We start from the raw sequence: 22,840 nt of genomic DNA on the forward strand, positions 1-22,840 counted from the left end.
GATAAAATGTATGCACTTGACAGTCTGTACACACTGGACAGAATGTACACACTTGACAATCTGTAAACCCTGGACACAATATACACACTGGACAGAATGCACACACTGGACAGTCTGTAAGCACTGGACACAATATACACACTGGACAGAATGCACACACTGGACAGTCTGTGCACACTGGACAGCATATATACCCTGCACATTCTGTACACACTGGACAGAATGTAGACACTGGACAGTCTAAAAACACTGGACACTCTCTACACACTGGACAATCTGTACACACTGGACACAATATAGACATTGTACAGAATGTGCACACAGGATAGTCTGTACACTCTGGACTGAGTGCACACCCTGGATATTCTATACACACTGGACAGAATGTACAAACTGGATAGTCTGTAAACACAGGACAGAATATGCACACTGGACAGTCTGTACCCACTGGACACTCTGTATACACTGAACAGTCAGTACACACTTGACGGTCTAGCCAATGGACAGTCTGTACACACTGGACAGAATCTACACACTGGACATTGTGTACATGCTGGACAGAATATACACTCTGGACAGAATGTACACACCATTCAGTCTGTACACACAGGACACTCTGTACACACTGGACACAATGTACACACTGGACTGAATAAACACACTAGACAAAATATACACACTGGACAGAATTTACACACTAGACAGTCTGTACACACTGGACTGAATATGTATTCAGTGTATATTCGATATACACTGGACAGAATATACACACTGTACAGACTGTACACATTTGACATGTTGTACACACTGTCCACTCTCTATACCCTGGACAGTCTTTACACACTGGAAAGAATGTACACACTGGACAGTCTGTAATGCACTGGACACTCTTTAACATAATGTACACACTGGACACAATATACACACTGCACAGAATGTACATACTGGACAGTCTTTACACACTCGACAAAATATACACCCTGCACATTCTGTATACACTGGGCAGAATGTATAAACTGGACACTTTCTACACACTGGACAGTCAGTACACACTGGACACAATATAGACAAGGACTGAATGTACACACTGGACAATCTGTATACACTGAAAAGAATATACACACTGGACAGTCTTTACAAACTGGTCACTCTTTACACACTGAACAGTCTGCACACACTGAACACAATTTACACACTAGACAGAATGTACACATTGGACAGTCTGTACACACTGAACAGAATGTACACACTGACCATTCTATTTATCCTAGACAGAATGTACACACTGCACATTCTGTACACGCTGGAGAGCATGTACACATTGGACAAAATGTACACACTGCACAGTTTGTACACACTGGACAGTCTTTACACACTGGACAGAGCATACACTTTGGACAGTCTGTACACACTGGATACAATGTACACCCTGACAGAATATACACACTGGACACAATATATACACTGGACAGTCTGTACATACTGGACTGAATGTACACTCTGGACATTCTATACACACTGGAGAGAATGTACACTCTGGACAATCTGTATACACTCTGTACATGTTGTATACAGTGAACACAATGTAAACACTGGACAGAATATACACATTGGACAGAATATACACACTGGTCAGTCTGTACACACTGGACAGAATGAACACAATGAACACAATTTACACACAGGAAAAAATATACACACTGGACAAAATATACACACTGGACAGAATATAAACACTGGATATTCTGTACACACTGGAAACAATGTACACACTGGACAGAATGTACACATTGTACACAATGTACACACAAAATAAAATATACACACTGGACAGAATGTACACACTGCAAAGTCTGTACACACTGAACACAATGTTCAACCAGGTCTGAATGTACAAACTGGAAAATATGTACACACTGGACAAAATATACACACTGGACAGAATGTACACACTGGACAGTCTGTACACACTGGCCACAACATACAAACTTCACAGTCTGTACACACTGGATACACTGCACACTCTGTAGAGTCTGTACACAAGGACAGAATGTACTCACTAAACAGTCGATACACACTGGACACAATATACACACTGGACAAAATATACACACTGGACAGAATATAAACACTGGATATTCTGTACACACTGGAAACAATGTACACACTTGACAGAATGTACACACTGGACACAATGTACACACAAAATAAAATATACACACTGGACACAATTTACACACTGGACAGAATGTACACACTGGAAAGACTGTACACACTGGACACAATGTACAACCTGGTCAGAATGTACAAACGGGAAAATATGTACACACTGGATAAAATATACACACTGGACAGAATGTACACATTGAACCGTCTGTACACACTGGACACAACATACACATTTCACAGTCTGTACACACTGGATACACTGTACATACTGTAGAGTCTGTACACAAGGACAGAATGTACTCACTAGACAGTCTTTACAAACACTGTACAGAATGTAAACACTAGAGAGAATCTACACAGTGGAGAGTTTGTAAACACTGGACAGTATGTACACACTGGACAGTCTGTGCACACACTGGACAGAATGTACACACTGGAAAAAATGTACACACTGGATAGTCTGTACACACTGGGCACAATGTTCATACTGAACAAAATGTACAAACTGCACAGAATGTAAACACTGCAGCGTCTGTAGACACTGGATAGAATGTACACAATACAGTCTGTACACACTGGACAGTCTGTACACAATGGACAGAATGGATACACTGGACAGTCTATACATATTGGACGGAATGGACAAATAGGACAGTGTGTACACACACTGGACACTCTGTACAAACTGGACAGTCTGTACACACTGGACAGAATGTACACACTAGAATGTCCTTACACACTGGACAGAAAAACACACTGGGCTGTCCGTGAACACACTATACAGAATGCATATACTGGACACAATATACACACTGGACAGAATGCACACACTGGACATTCTGTACACACTGGACAGAATGTAAATACTGGACAATCAGTACACACTGGAAAGAATGTACACACTGGATAGTCTGTACACACTGTACAGAATGTACATACTGCACAGAATGTACACAATTGACAGTCTGGACACACAATGGACACTCTGTACACACTGAAATATCTGTAAACACTGGAAAGTCTGTTCACACTGGACAGAATGTACACAAGGGAGAGTACATTAACACACTGTGCAGAATGTACACACTGGACCAAATGTATACACACTGGACAAAATGTATACAATTTACAGTCTGTACACACTGGACTGAATGTACACACTGGACAGTATATACTCACTGGACAGTCTGTACACACTGGACAGTCTGTCCACTTGGACAGAATGTACACACTGAGTAGTCTGTACACACTGGAGAGAATGTACACACTGGACAGAATATACACACTTGGCAGAATGTACAGAATGGACAATCTGTACACACTGGAGAGATGTACACTCTGGACAGTCATTACACACACTGTACACTCTGTTCTCACTGAACAGAATGTACACACTGGATACAATATGCACACTGGAGAGAATGTACACACTGGAGAGAATGTACACACTGGACAGTCTGTACATACTGGACATAATGTACACACCTGACAGTCAGTACACACTGGACACTCTGTACACACTAGACATTCTGTGCACACTGGACAAAATGTACACACACTCTACAAAATGTACAGACTGGACAGAATGTACACATTGGACAGTCAATACACACTGGAACGATTTTACACTCTGGACAGTCTGTAACCACTGGAATGTCTGTAAACACTCGACATAATGTACACACTGGACAGAATGTACACCCTGGACAGAATGTACAGACTGGATTGTCTGTACACCCTGGACAGAATATATACACTGGCCAATCTGTACAAACTGGACTGAATGTACACACTGGACAGTATGTACACTCTGGACAGTCTGTAAACACTGGAAACAATGTACACACTGGACCGTCTCTAAAACCTGGAGAGAATGGAAAAACTGGACAGAATATATACACCTGACAGTCAGTACCCACTGGACATTCAGTACACACTGGACACAATGTACACACTGGAGAGAATGTAAACACTGGACAGTCTGTACTGACTTTGCAGAATGTACACACTGCACAGTCTGTACACACAGGACAGGATGTACACACTGGACATCTGTGCACACAGGACAGAATGTACACACTGGACAGGCTCTATCCACTGTACCGTCTGTACACACTGGACTGAATGTACACACTGGACAGTCTGTACACACTGGACAGCATGTACACCCTGGATATTCTGTACACACTGGACAGTTGTAAACACTGGACAGTCTGTACACTCTGGAAAAAATGTACACACTGGACAGTCTCTACACATTGGACAGAATGTACATACTGGACAGAATGAACACACTGGACTAGTGAACACACTGGACAGTCTGGTCACACACTGGACACTCTGTACACATTCAATAGTCTGTACTCATTGGAAAGTCTGTACACACTGGACAGAATGTACACACTGGAGAGTCCGTAAACACACTGAACAGAATGTACACACTGGACGGAATGTACACACACTGAACAAAATATACAAAATGAACAGTCTGTACACACTGGACTGAATTACACACTGTACAGTATGTACACACTGGACAGTCTGTACACTCTGGACAGAATGTACATACTGAACAGTCTGTAAAGACTCTACAGTATGTACACACTGGAAAGAATGTACACACTGGACAGAATGTACAGAATGGACAATCTGTGCACACTGGACACATGTACACACTGGATAATCTGTACACACACTGTACACTCTGTTCTCACTGAACAGAATATACACACTGGGCACAACTGTACACACTGTACAGTCTGTACACACACTAGACAGAATGGACACACTGGACAGTCTGTACACACAGTACAGAATGTCCACACTGGACAGTCTGTACCCACTGAACTCTCTGTACACACAATGGACAGAATTTACACACTGGAACGTCTGTACACACTGGACACAATCTACACACTGGTCAGAATATACACAGTGGAAACAATATACACACTAGACAGAATGTAAACAGTAGACAGTCTGTACACACTGGAGAGAATAAACAAACCGGACAGTCTGTACACACACTGGACACTCTGTACACACTGGACAGTCTGTACACACTGGACAGTTTGTACACACTGGACTGATTCTACACACTGGACAGTCTGTAAACACTGGACACAATATACACACTGGACAGAATGTACACACCGGACTGACGGTACTCAGTGGACAGAATATACACATAGGACAGAATGTACACACTGGACACTCCGTACACACACTGGACAGAATGAACACACTGGACAGAATGTACACCCTGGACAGAACGTGCACAAACTGGACAAAATGTACGTATAGGACAGTCTGTACACATTGGACAGAATGTTCACACTGGACAAATGGACAAACTGGACAGTCTGTACACACTGGAAAGATGCACACACTGGACAGTCTGTACCCAAACTGGATACTCTGTACACAATGGACAGAAAGAACACAATAGACAGATCCTTGAACACACTGGAAACAATGCAAACTCTAGACAGTCTATGAAACTGGACAAAATGTACACACTGGACAGTCTGTACACACTGGACAATCTGTATACACACTGTACAGAATGTAGACCCTTGACATTCTGTACACACTGTAAAGAATGTACAAATGGACAGTCTGTGCACACACTGTTGGTTGTACACACTGGACACAATGTCCACACTTAAACGAATGTATACACTGGACAGAATGTGCACACTGTACCATCTGTTCACACTGGACAGAATGTATACACTGGAACGAATATACACACTGGACAGAATGTACACACTGGACAGAATGTACACACAGGAAACAATGGATAAATTGGACAGTCTGTACACACACTGGACACTCTGTAAATACTGGAGAGTCTGTACACACTGGACAGTTGTACACACTGGAGAGAATGTACACCCTGGACTGTCTGTACACACTGGAAACAATATGCACACTGGACAGAATGGACACACTGGACTGATGGAACACATTGGACAGAATGTACACACTGGAGAGAATTTACACACTGGACAGAATGTACATACTGTATACAATGTACACACTGGAAAGAATGTATACACCGGACAGAATGTACACACTGGACCGTCTGTGTACCCTACACAGAATGTACACACTGGACAGTCTGTACCCACAGTGATCACTCTGTAAACACTGGACAGTCTGTACACACTGGAGAGAATGTACACACTGGACAGTCTCTACACCCTGGACAGAAAAACACAATGGACAGTCCTTGAACACACTGGAAACAATGTACACTCTGGAGAGTCTGTACACACTGGACAAAATGTACACACTGGACAGTCTGTACACAGTGGAGAGAATGTAAACACTGGACAGTCTGTACACACTGGCCAATCAGTACACACACTGGACAGAATGTACACCCTTGACATTCTGTACACACTCAACAGAATGTATACATGGAGAGTCTGTACACACACTGAACACGTTGGTTGTACAAAATGGACATAATGTCCACACTGGACCGAATTTACAAACTGGATAGAATGTACACACTGGACCGAATGTATACACTGGACCAAATATACAGACAGGACAGAATGTACATACAGGACAGAATGTACACACTGAAAAATCTGTACACACTGGACACAATGTACACACTGGACAGAATTTACAGAGTGGACACAATATACACGCTGGATAGAATGGACACACGGGACAGTCTTTACACACTGGACAGAATGGATCAATTGGACAGTCTGTACACACACTGAACATTTTGTACACACTGGAAAGTCTGTACACACTGGACAGAATGTACACACTGGACATTCTGTACCCACTGGACAGAATGTGAACACTGGACAGTCTGTACCCACTGGACACAATGTACACACTGGACAGACTTTACACACTGGACATTCTGTACACACTGGACCGAATGTATACACTGGACTGAATATACACACTGGAATATGGTACACACTGGACAGAATGTAAACAATATGACATCCTCTACACACTGTACAGAATGTACACACTGCACAGTCCATAAACAAACTGGACAAAATGAGCACACTGGACAGAATGGAACAACTGGACTGTCTGCACACACACTAGACCCTCGGTACTAACTAAACATTCTGCACACACTGGAAAATCTGTACACATGGGACCAAATGTATACACTGTACCGAATGTACACACTGGACAGAATGTACACAATGAACAGAATGTATACACTGGACAGAATGTACACACTGGACAGAATGTACACACTCGCTACTCTTTATACACTGGTCAGTCTGTACACACTGGAGAGAATGTACACACTGGACAGTCTCTACACCCTGGACAGAAAAACACAATGGACAGTCCTTGAACACACTGGAAACAATGTACACTCTGGAGAGTCTGTACACACTGGACAAAATGTACACACTGGACAGTCTGTATACACTGGAGAGAATGTATACACTGGACAGTCTGTACACACTGGCCAATCAGTACACACACTGGACAGAATGTAAACCCTTGACATTCTGTACACACTCAACAGAATGTATACATGGAGAGTCTGTACACACACTGAACACGTTGGTTGTACAAAATGGACATAATGTCCACACTGGACCGAATTTACAAACTGGACAGAATGTACACACTGGACCGAATGTATACACTGGACCAAATATACAGACAGGACAGAATGTACATACAGGACAGAATGTACACACTGAAAAATCTGTACACACTGGACACAATGTACACACTGGACAGAATTTACAGAGTGGACACAATATACACGCTGGATAGAATGGACACACGGGACAGTCTTTACACACTGGACAGAATGGATCAATTGGACAGTCTGTACACACACTGAACATTTTGTACACACTGGAAAGTCTGTACACACTGGACAGTCTGTACCCACTGGACACAATGTACACACTGGACAGTCTATACACGCTGTCAGAATGTACACTATAGACAGAATGTACACACTGCTCAGTCTATACACACTGGAAACTCTGTACAAACTGGACAGTCTGTACACATTGGACACAATGTACACACTGGACACAATGTACTCACTGGACAGAACATACAAACTGGACACATTATACACACTCTACAGTTTGTATACACTGGGCAGTCTGTATATACTGGACAGAATGTACAAACTGTACAGTCTGTACAAACTGGACAGAATGTACACAGTGGACAGAATGTACACATTGGACAGTATATACACACTGAACAGAATATACACACTGGACTGTCTTTACACACACTGGACACTCTGTACTCACTCTACAAAATGTGCACAATGCACACAATATACAAACTTGACAGAATGTACACACTGGACAGTCTGTACAAACATTGTACATGTTGTACATACTGGCCACTATGTACACAGGACAGTCTGTACACAGTGGGTTGAATTTACACACTGGATAGAATGTACACATGGATAGAATGTAAACACTGGGCGGTCGGTATACACTGGACAGAATGTACACAATGGACACTCGGTATTCACTGTACAGTCCGTACACACTGGAGACTCTGTACCCATTGGACAGTCTGTAAACCCTGGACAGTCTGTAAACACTGCACTGTCCGTACACACTGGAGAGTCTGTACACACTGGACAGTTTGCACACACTGGACAGTCTGAATACATTGGACAGTTTTTACACACTGGACAGTCTGTACACACTGGACAGTTTGCACTCACTGGACAGTCTGAATACACTGGACAGTCTTTACACACTGGACAGTCTGTACACACTGGACAGTCTGTATACACAGGACACTCTGTACACATTGTAAAGAATGTATACTCCGGACTGTTTGTACACACTGGACAGTCTTTACACATTGGCCAGTCTTAGCACACTTCAATGCCTGTAAACACTAGACAGTTTGTACACTCTACAGAATGTCCACATTGGATAGAGTGTACACAATGGACAGTCTGTACACAATGGAGAGTCTGTACACAATGGACAGAATGTACACCCAGCACAGTGTGTACCCATTGGGCAGTCTGTAAACACTGGACATTCCGTACACACTGGACAGTCTGTACACACTGGACATAATGTATACCCTGGACAGTCTGTACACACTTGACAGTCTGTAAACACTGCACTGTCCGTACACACTGGACAGTCTCTACACACTGGACAGTCTGTACATACTGGACTGATTGAACACAATGGAAAATTTTTTCATACTTGACAGTCTATACACACTGGACAGATTGTAGACAATGGACAGTCTGTACACACTGGACAGTTTGTAGACACTGGACATAAATTTTACTCTGGATAGTATGTGCACACTGGAGAATCCATATAAACTGGACAACCTATACAAATTTGAGAGTCTGTACACACTGGACACTCTACACGCAGTGGACAGTCAGTATACACTTGACAGTATTTACACAGTAGACAGTCTGTACACACTGGACAGAATATACACAATTGACATTATGTACATACTGGACAGTCTGTACAAACTGGACACTCTGTACACACTGGAAAGAATGTACACACTGGACAGAAAGCACACACTGGACAGAATGTACATACTGGGCAGTCTGTACTCACAGGACACTCTGTACACACTGGAAAGAGTGTACACTCTGGACAGTTTGTTCACACTGGACAGTGTGTACCCACTGGACAGTCTGTACACATTAGACAGTCTTTGCACACTTCACAGCTTGTATACACTGAAGAGTTTGTACACTGTACAGAATGAACACACTGGATAGAGCGTACATAATGGACAGTCTTTGCACAATGGACAGTCTGTACATAATGGACAGAATGTACACCCATGACAGTCTGTACCTATTGGGCAGTCTGTAAACACTGGACAGTCTGTACACACTGGGCAGTCTCAACACACTGTACATATTGTTCACAAGGATAATCTGTGCACACTGAAGAGTCTGTACATACTGGTCAACCTGTACACACTTGACAGTCTGTACACACTAGACAGTCTCTATACAGTTGACAGTCAGTACACACTAGACAGTCTTTACACACTGGAGAGTCTACACACTGCACAGAATGTACACAATGAACAGAATGTACATACTTTACAATCTGTACACACTGGACACTCTGTACATACTGTAAAGAATGTACACATTGGACAGTCTGTACACACTGGACACTCTGTACACACTGGGCAGTCAGTACACACCAGACAGTCTGTACACACTGGCAGAAAGTTCACGTTGGACAGTCTGTACACCCTGTAGAGAATGTACACAATGTACATTCAGTACACACTGCACAGTCTCTACACAGTGGACAGTATGTACACACTGAACTGACTGTATATACAGGACAGTTTGTAGACACTGGACAGTCTGTACACACTGGACATATTGTGGACAGTGGATAGAATGTGCACCCTCGAGAGAATGTACACATTGGACAGTCTGTATACACTGGACAGAATGTACACACTGCACAAGATGTACACACTGGACAGTATGTACACACTGGACAGTCTCTACACACTGGACAGTCTGTACAAACTAGAGAGTCTCTACACACTGGGGAGAAAGTTCACCCTGGACAGAATGTACACAGGACAGTCTGTTCAACTGGACAGTCTCTATAACTGGACAGTCTGTACACACAGGACAGTGTGTACATATGGTCAGAATGTACACACTGGACAATCTGTACAACTGGACCGTCAGTACACACTGGACTGAATGTACACACTGGACAGTCAGTACACACTGGACAGTCGGGACACAGTGAAATGTCTATATAAAATTGACAGTCTGTATACACTGGACAGAATGTACACACTGGATTGAATGTACACCTTGGTTAGAATGTATACCCTGGAGAGTCTGTATACACTGGACATAATGTGCACAGTGGATAGAATGTACACCCTCGAGAGAATGTACACATTGGACAGTCTGTATACACTGGACAGAATGAACACACTGGATAGAATGAACACCTTGGTTAGAATGTATATCCTGGAGAGTCTGTATACACTGGACAAAATGTATACACTGCTAAGGATGTACACACTGGCTTGTCTGAATATACTCGACAGTCTGTACAGACTCAATAGAATTAAAAAACTGGATAGTCTTTATACAATGAACAGAATGTACACAAGTATAGGAGGTACACACTGGACAACCTGTCCACAATGGACAGTCTGTACACACTCGATAGAATGAAAATATTGGACAGTGTGTACACACTGGACAGAATGTACACACTGGACAGTTTGTACACACGGGACAGAATGTGCACACTGGAATGTCTGTACACACTGGACAGTGTGTACCCAATGGACAAAATGTACAAACTGGACAGTCAGTACACATTGGACAGTCTGTAAACCCGGGACAGTCTGTACACCCTGGACAGTCTGTACACACTGGACACTCTGTACACACTGGACAGTAGGTACACATCAGACAGTCTCTACACACTGGACAGAAATTTCACGTAGGACAGTCTGTACACCCTGGACAGAATGTACACAATGGACATTTTGTACACACTGCACATTCTCTACACACTGGACACTCAATACACACTGGACTGTCTGTATACACTGGAAACAATATACACACTGGACAGAATGTACACACTGGACTGATGTGACACATTGGACAGAATGTACACACTGGACAGAATGTACACACTGGACAGTCTGTTAACTCACTGGACAGAATGAACACACTGGACAGAATGGACAAACTGGGCAGAGTGTACACACACTGGACAATCTGTACACATGGAATATTCTGTACACACTGGAAAATCTGTACACACTGGACTGAATGTACACACTGGACATTCTGTACCCACTGGACAGAATGTGCACATTGAACAGTCTGTACCCACTGGACACTCTGTACACACTGGACAGTATGTACATACTGTATACAATGTACACACTGGAAAGAATGTATACACCGGACAGAATGTGCACACTGAACCGTCTGTACACCCTGGATAGAATGTACACACTGGACAGTCTTTGCCCACACTGATCACTCTGTAAACACTGGACAGTCTGTACACACTGGAGAGAATGTACACACTGGACAGTCTCTACACCCTGGACAGAAAAACACAATGTATAGTCCTTGAACACACTGGAAACAATATACACTCCTGACAGTCTGTACACACTGGGCAAAATGTACACACTGGACAGTCTGTACACACTGGGGAGAATGTAAACACTGGCCAATCAGTACACACACTGGACAGAAAGTACACCCTTGACATTCTGTACACACTCAACAGAATGTACACATGGAGAGTCTGTACACACACTGAACACGTTGGTTGTACACACTGGACATAATGTCCACACTGGACCGAATGTACAAACTGGACAGAATGTACACTCTGGACCGTCTGTACACTCTGGACTGAATGTATACACTGGACCAAATATACACACAGGACAGAATGTACATACAGGAGAGAATGTACACACTGAACAGTCTGTACACACTGTTCACAATGTACACACTGGACAGAATTGACACAGTGGACACAATATACACGCTGGATAGAATGGACTCACTGTACAGTCTGTACACACTGGACAGAATGGATCAATTGGACAGTCTATACACACACTGAACATTTTGTACACACTGGAAAGTCTGTACACACTGGACATTCTATACCCACTGGACAGAATGTGAACACTGGAAAGTCTGTACCCAATGGACACAATGTACACACTGGACAGACTTTACACACTGGACATTCTGTACACATTGGACAGAATGTACACAATATGACATGTAGAGGGCCGCAACCACACTCTCCACCATAGATGGCGCTGCACCGCCAGGTGAGCTAGAAAGCTCACATGTGTTGGTATTTTCCACTACTCCCAAGGTTTCACCTGGGACTGGGAGCAGTTGACCAATCCAGGAAAGACACGTCCAGAGCAGGGTCTGTTTCCTTTATAAGGGATGGGTTCCATCTTATCTGGGTCTCCGCCATGTAAGCTTATGCTCTCCCTCTCAAGAGACATAAAGCTTTACTGCAGAAGGATCCTATGTGTACCGCGTGGTTCTTGCTGGCGAGACGGTAGCGCGGGACATCTGGTGCTGATACCCGGGAAAAAGAAGAACTTTGCACCACCGGAGACCCCTTGGACACAAGGAGGATTCAGAACTGCAGGCATGCGTGCTCAGAGAGGTACGTTCTAAAGTCCAGAGAACATATCAGAAACTGAGCAGCAGTGGGAGGTTGTGCGCGCACCCAGATAAGTTAAAAAGGACCCTCCGGTAAAGAATGGGGGAGACAGAAAAGAAAATAAGTTAAAAAGGACCCCCCAGTGATTTTAAAAGAGAGTGAGGATGGGGGAGAGGGCTGATTTGCAGGGTCAAAAGCTTTATGTTGTGTTGTTCATGTTGTCTTTTGTGTACTGGATGGGAGAGGGATATTTGAACTTGGAGACTGCTGAGGATGTGGTGTTTTGGGAGGGAGGTTCTGTTTTTGTCTCCACGGAGGGGGAGAGCCTAAGGGTGTACTTGGGATTTATGTGGTTTGAATCACCGAGACCTCCTGAAATGTTGTAATGTATACCCCTAAAATGCAGCGGCCCAATAACAGCAGGAAGCAGCCAAAGAGACTAAACGACGCCCAAATTCCCTTAAAGATTAAATGAGGTCCTTTCAAGCCTGCTTCTCTGAGTTCAGCTTTGCTCCGTGCACCGGTTTGGGCTCGGAGTGGGTGCAGCTGGGGCTGGAGGGCGGCTGGAGCGGAGCTTTGCTCTGTGGCTATGGTGGGAGGCATATTGCGCAGGCTCAGTTGGTGCCTGGCCTGGAGGGTATCACAGCAGTACCGAGAATGAGAACGGTGCCACAAGCTGCCAGGTCAGAAGGCTTGCAATGTGCCTGAAACTGTGAGGGGCTCTGAGGCTGGAGTGGCTTCTGTTCCGCTTGGCTGAGCTGAGCTGTGCTGATCCTAGGTAACAAAGGTGGACCAATGGCCTGGGGCAACGGGCGGGGCGAACAATGCTGGCTACTAGCCCGAGAGATTTTCCATCTGAATAAGGAACTGAAGAGATAGCATAGGGGTTAAGGATGCTGCCTGCTCTTCCAAGGGTCGTGAGTTCAATTCCCCAGTGACCACATGGCAGCTTACAACTATTTGGTTTTAAATCTAATGTTTCAGGATCCACAGGGAGGTAGATGCAAAAAGCCCTTAGATTTTTAAAGTGATTGGGTCGTTGGCTGGGTCTGTGAGAGTTTGTTTACAGCTGCTTTTGCTATGGCACAGGTGTTGAGAGTTTGCTAGTAGGGAAGCGGCCCTGTTCGCCACCTCTCCCATTGGCCCCTTGAGCCGCAGCGGCTCTGGCGCGGACCTTGAGATGTTGCCGGCCTGTGCCGCCACGGTCTGAGTGTCGGCTCCCGCCACACTCCCCCACCAACACAGCCGCCGTGGAGGACTAGGCTAGCCCCGCGGAAAAGGCTGGGGCACCTGGGGGTGGAGCCGCCACTTCCTGGCCTGGGACAGGCGGAGCCGCACAGCGGGACACGGGGAGCCGCGCAGCGAGCAGGCCCAGGGCCGCACACGCACACAGCCCTTGGATGGCGGGCGGACTCTGGAGCCCGAGGCCACCGTACCAGCAAGAAATACGGGAGCCAATAAATCCTAAACCTAATATCAACAAACAGGGCCTGGGTTTTTCCTAGGCGCCACTGGGACAGCACGGCCTATATCATAAAAAACAAAGACCCTCAATCAGTTATCTACCACAGTGGCTACAGCCCTGGATCAACAGGCTACCATAGATACATCTATTAGAGGTAAAATAAAGAACAGGTGGATAGCTTATGGCAGCTTGCCCAATTGGGCTATGAATGGAAAACTCCAGCCTTTTGTGTGACCAGTGTACCATATGAGAACTTTATAAAAATGACTAACTTGTCCCGAGAATTGTCTTTGTATCTTGCAGGAGAATTTTGATGATTTGCTGTCCTCCTTGAGATGGTCCATCGTGACAATCAACTCCACGCGAGTGGACATAAGCTTGGCCGAAGGATTCCAGTCCTGAATTATGTCCTTCATCTCCTACTTCAAAGAATGGGTGGGGGGTGGAAATGTTTTGGAACAGTCCTATGCTATGGATTAGTGTTTTTTCCTCTGGATGGTCTGCTGACTCAAATCCCAAAATCGTAGGGACAAAGTGGTTATTACACAAGCGCTGGCTGCCCTGGAACAGGGGGCCTCTACTGATGTGTGGTTATCTATGTTAAAGCAGTAAGGTTTAAGCCAACTAGCTCCTGCACCCCTAGGACTGTGGTCCATTGCACAGGGTGGAGTGCTTGGCTTAGCTAGCCCTGAAGGTTGTCGAGCTTAAGAGCATCGCACAGAGAATGACCCTCTCTGAGAGATAAGTCGCTCTGCTTAAGGGTTTCCTGCCGTATATTCCCTTTCCCAGAAAAATTGGCAGAGGGCAGGCCGGATAGGTTCCAGGTGTCATGAGCCTAGGGACAGATTCCGTGTAAGCCCATTTTAATGTTTTCATTTTGGGAAGTGCGACCTCTATCTTTACCTTCCTAGGGAGTTGCCTTTCTGCAAAGAAGTAAAATTAGGGGGAGATGTAGAGGGCCGCAACCACACTCTCCACCATAGATGGCGCTGCACCGCCAGGTGAGCTAGAAAGCTCACATGTGTTGGTATTTTCCACTACTCCCAAGGTTTCACCTGGGACTGGGAGCAGTTGACCAATCCAGGAAAGACACGTCCAGAGCAGGGTCTGTTTCCTTTATAAGGGATGGGTTCCATCTTATCTGGGTCTCCGCCATGTAAGCTTATGCTCTCCCTCTCAAGAGACATAAAGCTTTACTGCAGAAGGATCCTATGTGTACCGCGTGGTTCTTGCTGGCGAGACGGTAGCGCGGGACAATGACATCCTCTACACACTGGACAGAATGTACACACTGCACAGTCCGTAAACGAACTGGACAAAATGAACACACTGGACATAATGGACCAACTGGACTGTCTGTACACATACTAGACCCTCGGTACCCACGGAACATTCTGCAAACACTGGAAAATCTGTACACATGGGACCGAATGTATATACTGTACCGAATGTACACACTGGACAGAATGTACACAATGGACAAAATGTATACACTGGACAGAATGTACACACTGGACAGATTGTACACACTTGCCACTCTTTATACACTGGTCAGTCTGTACACAGTGGAAATAATGTACACACTGGACACAATGTACACACTGGACAGTCTATACACGCTGACAGAATGTACACTCTAGACAGAATGTACACACTGCTCAATCTGTACAAACTGGACAGTCTGTACACACTGGACACAATGTACACACTGGACACAATGTACACACTGGACACAATGTACTCGCTGCACAGATCATACACAATGGACACAATATACACACTATACAGATTGTATACATTGGGCAGTCTGTATATTCTGGACAAAATGTACAAACTGTACAGTCTGTACAAACTGGACAGAATATACACAGTGGACATAATGTACACATTGGACAGTATATACACACTGAACAGAATATACACACTGGACTGTCTGTACACACACTGGACACTCTGTACTCACTCTACAAAATGTGCACACTGCACACAATATACAAACTTGACAGAATGTACACAGTGGACAGTCTGTACAAACACTGTACACGTTGTACATACTGGCCACTACGTACATAAAACAGTCTGTACACAGTGGGTTGAATTTACACACTGGATAGAATGTACACATGGATAGAATGTATACACTGGGCAGTCTGTATACACTGGACAGAATGCACACAATGGACACTCGGTATTCACTGTACAGTCTGTAAACACTGGAGACTCTGTACCCATTGGACAGTCTGTAAACCCTGGACACTCTGTAAACACTGCACTGTCCGTACACACTGGACAATCTTCACACACTGGACAGTCTGCACACACTGGACAGTCTGAATACATTGGACAGTTTTTACACACTGGACAGTCTGTACACACTGGACAGTCTGCACTCACTGGACAGTCTGAATACACTGGACAGTCTTTACACACTGGACAGTCTGCACACACTGGACAGTCTGTATACACAGGACACTCTGAACATATTGTAAAGAATGTATACTCTGGACAGTTTGTACACACTGGACAGTCTTTACACATTGGACAGTCTTAGCACACTTCAATGCCTATAAACACTGGACAGTTTGTACACTGTACAGAATGTACACACTGGATAGAGTGTACACAATGGACAGTCTGTACACAATGGACAGTCTACACAATGGACAAAATGTACACCCAGCACAGTGTGTACCCATTGGGCAGTCTGTAAACACTGGACATTCCGTACACACTGGACAGTCTGTACACACTGGACATAATGTACACCCTGGATAGTCTGTACACACTTGACAGTCTGTAAAGACTGCACTGTCCGTACACACTGGACAGTCTCTACACACTGGACAGTCTGTACACACTGGACAGTCAGAATATACTAGACAGTCTTTACACAATGGACAGTCTGTACATACTGGACCGATTGAACACAATGGAAAGTTTTTTCATACTTGACGGTCTATACACACTGGACAGATTGTACACAATGGGCAGTCTGTACACACTGGACAGTCTGTAGACACTGTACATAAATTTTACTCTGGATAGTCTGTGCACACTGGAGAATCTGTATAATCTGGACAACCTATACAAACTTGACAGTCTGTAAACACTGGACACTCTACACGCAGTGGACAGTCAGTATACACTGGACAGTATTTACACAGTAGACAGTCTGTACACACTGGACAGAATATACACACTTGGCATTATGTACATACTGGACAGTCCGTAAAAACTGGACACTCTGTACACACTATAAAGAATGTACACACTGGACAGAATGCACATACCGGACTGAATGCACATACTGGGCAGTCTGTACATACAGGACACTCTGTACACACTGGAAAGAATGTACACTCTGGACAGTTTGTTCACACTGGACAGTGTGTACCCACTGGACAGTCTGTACACATTAGACAGTCTTTGCACACTTCACAGCCTGTACACACTGAAGAGTTTGTACACTGTACAGAATGAACACACTGGATAGAGCGTACACAATGGACAGTCTTTACACAATAGACAGTCTGTACATAATGGACAGAATGTACACCCATGACAGTCTGTACCCATTGGGCAGTCTGTAAACACTGGACAGTCTGTACACACTGGGCAGTCTGTACACACTGTACATAATGTTCACACTGGATAGTCTGTGCACACTGAAGAGTCTGTACATACTGGTCAACCTGTACACACTTGACAGTCTGTACACACTAGACAGTCTCTATACAGTTGACAGTCAGTATACACTAGACAGTCTTTACACACTGGAGAGTCTGTACACACTGCACAGAATGTACACAATGAACAGAATGTATATTCTTTACATTCTGTACACACTGGACACTCTGTACATACTGTAAAGAATGTACACACTGGACAGTCTGTACACATTGGACAGTCTGTACACACTGGACACTCTGTACACACTGGGCAGTCGGTACACACTAGACAGTCTGTACACAATGGCAGAAATTTCACCTTGGACAGTCTGTACACCCTGGACAGAATGTACACAATGGACATTCTGTACACACTGCACAGTCCCTACACAGTGGACAGTATGAACACACTGGACTGTCTGTATATACAGGACAGTTAGTAGACACTGGACAGTCTGTACACACTGGACATAATGTGCACAGTTGATAGAGTATACACCCTTGAGAGAATGTACACACTGGACCGTCTGTATACACTGGACAGAATGTACACACTGCACAAGATGTACACACTGGACAGTATGTACACACTGGACATCCTTACACACTGGACAGTCTGTACACACTAGAGAGTCTGTACACACTGGACAGAATGTACACAGGACAGTCTGTTCAACTGGACAGTCTCTATACACTGGACAGTCTGTACACACAGGACAGTGTATACACATGGTCAGAATGTACACACTGGAAAATCTGTACAACTGGACCCTCAGTACACACTGGACTGAATGTACACACTGCACAGTCAGTACACACTGGACAGTCAGTACACACTGGACAGTCGGGACACAGTTAAATGTCTGTATACACTTGACAGTCTGTATACACTGGACAGAATGTACACACTGGATAGAATGTACACCTTGGTTAGAATGTATACCCTGGAGAGTCTGTATACACTGGACAAAATGTAGACACTGGTAAGGATGTACACACTGACTAGTCTGAATATACACAACAGTCTGTACACACTCAATAGAATGAAAAAACTGGATAGTCTGTATACAATGAACAAAATGTACACAAGTATAGGATGTACACACTGGACAGCCTGTCCACAATGGACAGTCTGTACACACTCGATAGAATGAAAAAACTGGACAGTGTGTACACACTGGACAGAATGTACACTCTGGTCAGTTTGTACACACTGGACAGAATGTGCACACTGGAATGTCTGTACACACTGGACAGTGTGTACCCAATGGACAAAATGTACACACTGGACAGTCTGTACACATTGGACAGTCTGTAAACCCGGGACAGTCTGTACACCCTGGACAGTTTGTACACACAGGATATTATGTACACACTGTATAATCTATACACATCTGAAAGTTTGCACACACTGGACAGTCTGTACACTCTAGAGAGTCTGTACACACTGGACAGAAAGTTCAGACAGGACAGATTGTACACACAGGACAGTCTGTACAACTGGACATTCTCTATACACTGGGCAGTCTGTACACACTGGACAGTCTGTACACACCAGACAGTCTCTACACACTGGACAGAAATATCACGTAGGACAGTCTGTACACCCTGGACAGAATGTACACAATGGACATTCTGTACACACTGCACAGTCTCTACACACTGGACACTCAGTACACACTGGACTGTCTGTATACACAGTACAGTTTGTAAACACTGGACAGTCTGTACGCAATGGATGGAATGTGCACAGTGGTTAGAATGTTCACCCTGGAGAGAATGTACACACTGGACAGTCTGTTTACAATGGACAGAATATACATACTGCACAGGATGTACACACTTGACAGAATGTACATATTGGACAGTCTCTACACACTGGACAGTTTGTATACTATGGACAGTCTTTACACCCTGGACAGTTTGTATACACTGGACTGAACTGACACACAGGACAGAATGTACACACTGCACAGTCTATACACACTGGACAGTCTGTACACATTAGAGAATCTGTACACACTTGACAAAAAGTTCACACTGGACAGAATGTACTGACAGGAGAGTCTGTACAAGTGGACAGTCTCTATAAATTGTACAGACTGTACACACAGGACAGTGTGTACACACTGATCAAAATGTACACACTGGACAGTCAGTACACACTGAACTGAATGTACACACTGCACAGTCAGTACACACTGGACAGTCTGTACGCAGTGAACAGTCGGTACACAGCGGAATGTCTGTATACACTTGACAGTCTGTACACTCTGGACAGAATGTACACACTTGATAGAATGTACACATTGGTTAGAATGTATACACTGGACAGTCTGTATACACTGGACAAAAAGTAAACCCTGGAAAGTATGTACACAATGGCTAGTCATTACACCCTGGACAGTAAGTACACACTGGACAGTCTGAACACACTCGACAGTCTGTACACACGCGATAGAATGAAAAAACTGGACAGTCTGTATACACTGGACAAAATGTCTAAGAGGATAGGATGTAAACACTGGACAGGCTGTCAACAATGGACAGTCTGTACACATTTGATAGAATGAAAAAACTGGACATTCTGTACACACTGGAAAGATTTTACACACTGGACAGAATATACACACTGGACAGAATGTACACACTGGATTGTCTGTACACACTGAATAGAGTGTACACACTGGACAGTCTGTACACAATGGACAGTCTGTACACAATGGACAGAGTGTACACATTGTGCAGTCTGTCCACACTGAATCGTCTGTGTCCACTGGACAGTCTGTACATACTGGACAGTCTGTACACAATGGACAGTCTGTACACATTGGACAGTCAGTACACAGCAGAATGACTGTATACACTTGACAGTCTGTACACACTGTACAGAATGTACACACTGGATAGAAAGTATACCTTGGAAAGAATGTAAACACTGGACAGTCTGTATACTCTGGACAAAATATATACATTGGAAAGGTTTTACACACTGGACAGTCTGTACACACTGGACAGTCATTACACACTGGACAGTCTGAACACACTGGACAGTCTTTACACACTCGACAGAATGAAAAAACTGGACAGTCTGTATACCCTGGACAAAATGTATACAAGGACAGGATGTACACTCTGGACAGTCTCTACACACTGGACAGTCAGTACAACTGGACAGACTCTCCACACTTGACAGTATGTACAAACTCGATAGAATGAAAAAACTGGACATTCTGTATACACTGGACAGAATTTATACACTGGACAGAATGTACACATGGTACAGAATGTACACACTGGACAGAATGCACACAATGGACAGTGTGTACACACTATAGAATGTACACACTGGACAGTCTGTACACATGGGACAGTGTGTACTCAATGGACAGAGTGTACACACTGGACAGTCTGTACACATTGGACAGTCTGTAAACCCTGGAGAGTCTGTAGACCCCAGACAGTCAGTACACACTGGTCTGTCTGTACACACAGGACAGTCTGTACACACTGGACAGTCTGTACACACTCGACAGAATATTTACACTGTACAGTCAGTTAACACGGTACAGAATGTACAAACTGGACTGTCTGTGCACACTGAAAAGAAGGTGCACAATGGATAGTATGTACCCACTGGATATTCTGTACATACTATACAGAATGTTCACACTGTACAGTCTGTAAACACTGGACAGAATGTACAAAATGGACTGTCTGTGCACACTGCACAGTCTCTACTCACTGGATAGTCTGTATACCTTGGACATCTGTACATACTGGACAGACTTTACATACTTGACAGACTTTACAGTCTCGACAGAAAGTACACACTGTACAGTCTGTACACAATGGACAGAATATACACACTGACCATCCAGCAGGGTCCCTGATTTTAGCAGAGGGCCATCAGAGGGGTGAGTTTGCTTTGGGCCGTGGCAGGATCCCGGTGAGGAGGATCTTGGGTGTTCCCCGACCCCATAGACGCCCAGGTCACCCTGCAGTGCTGGCTACCCCCTCCCGCCTGCCATCCCAGCTCCCATCCAGGTACGAATTCCTATATTTCTCCCTTCCCCCTGGGGCCATAAAATTTCCCCAGCTCAGCTGCCTTGCAAGCGGGGCCTGGGCTGTAGGCGCATCCCGGCTGGAGGCAGTTCCTGGATCTTAAAGGCCTCCCTGAGGACAGGTGGACCAGGTGCCAGCTCAGCCACATTCCTGACCAGCAGGGGCCCTGACTTCTAGCAGAGGGCCATCAGAGGGGTGAGTTTGCTTTGGGCCGTGGCAGGGTCCCGGTGAGGAGGAGCTTAAGCGTTCCCCGACCCCATAGA

General features: G+C 44.6%; 1 long non-coding RNA gene across 1 annotated transcript; it reads left to right on the forward strand.

The window, feature by feature from the left end:
• The first annotated feature begins 12,983 nt into the window (after nt 1–12,983).
• Nucleotides 12,984–16,051, forward strand: LOC148121582 (uncharacterized). Its single transcript, XR_015738476.1, has 2 exons — nt 12,984–13,382; nt 15,148–16,051. It is a non-coding gene; the product is annotated as an uncharacterized LOC148121582 (long non-coding RNA).
• Nucleotides 16,052–22,840: the final 6,789 nt, after the last annotated feature.

This window comes from Myodes glareolus, chromosome 7 (genome assembly GCF_982192425.1).
Source record: "Myodes glareolus chromosome 7, mMyoGla1.1, whole genome shotgun sequence".
Classification (NCBI taxonomy): domain Eukaryota; kingdom Metazoa; phylum Chordata; class Mammalia; order Rodentia; family Cricetidae; genus Myodes; species Myodes glareolus.